At 39.0% G+C, this 1,129-nt stretch overlaps 1 non-coding gene across 1 annotated transcript; it reads left to right on the top strand.

Moving 5' to 3' along the window:
- Positions 1 to 377: 377 nt before the first annotated feature.
- On the top strand, positions 378 to 590 carry LOC129401186 (small nucleolar RNA U3). The gene has a single exon (XR_008628137.1). It is a non-coding gene; the product is annotated as a small nucleolar RNA U3 (small nucleolar RNA).
- Positions 591 to 1,129: the final 539 nt, after the last annotated feature.

Genomic DNA, 1,129 nt, shown 5'->3' with positions numbered 1-1,129 from the left:
GAGTATAAGTACATTCAGTTTTCCTTCACTTTAAACTTGGTCTTTTTATTTTCCTTTAAAAAAACAAGGCAGAGTTTGTCAGTAGAGATATTTTAATAGAAACTTTTGGGAGGAAATTCCACAGTTCTAAAATAGCCTTCAACATTTAAAAAAATAGTGCTGGCTTATCTTTGGGACTTGATGTTTCCACTTTGGTCTTAGACATATCATATTATATGGAAAACTCTCTACAATCTTTTTTTTAACCAATAAAATAATGTGGGATGACTTCTATGGACTCAGACTACAAGGTGTACCAAAATCTAACTCCTTATATTTTCTAGAAAATGAACCCAAAGTTTATTTTAAACATCCTTTTAAAAAGTTAGAAAACCTAAAAGACTATACTTTCAGGAATCCTTTCTATAGTTCTTTGCTAGGGACATTTCTCTGTAGTTTTTCACATAGAGCACCCCAAACTGTGAGGAGGAGTCAGAGTATCCCCTTGTGATCATGATGCTGGCTCTAGGTGCTTCTTCTGCCTTTTGCTACTGATGTTGTTCTTATCTTCCCTTGGAAGAGGGAGAGGAAGAGGATGCAATTTGGGTAGTTTTCTTTGAGAGGGGGGGGGGGTATCTGCTATAGAGACAGGCTTTGGGGGAGGAAGGAAACTAGGGACATTGGTGGCAGGAAATGTGCACTGGTGAGGGGACTGGTGTTGAAACATTGTAGGACTGAAACCCAATTATGAACAACTTTGTAAGTGTGTTTCTCATGTTCAATTAAAAATATTTTTAAATTATCAATTTTTAAAAAAACAAATATCTAGACAGCTCCAACAAGCCCATTATGCTAAGCCTGTTGCTGCCATTTTATCATTGGCCCTACCTCCTCCCTCCCACTCTGCAGGATGTATTGTGAATCCCAGACTAGTCTGGCTCACAGCTGGGTGAGGATGCAGGGATGAGGCAAAGGCATGAAGTAGTTAGCACAATCTCGAGGGTGGATTTCTGCTTATTTCCTCCAGGGCTCTATGCACACCCTTTATGTTTTAAAATAAACATTCAATTTAAGGACAATCATAAATTCTGGCCAAGTGAGTACCCATGCCCACATGACTGCTGTCTATGTAGTGGAACCTCAGTTGCCC

The sequence above is a fragment of the Sorex araneus genome, chromosome 1 (genome assembly GCF_027595985.1).
Source record: "Sorex araneus isolate mSorAra2 chromosome 1, mSorAra2.pri, whole genome shotgun sequence".
Taxonomy (NCBI): domain Eukaryota; kingdom Metazoa; phylum Chordata; class Mammalia; order Eulipotyphla; family Soricidae; genus Sorex; species Sorex araneus.
This window is presented reverse-complemented; position numbering and strand designations above follow the sequence as displayed.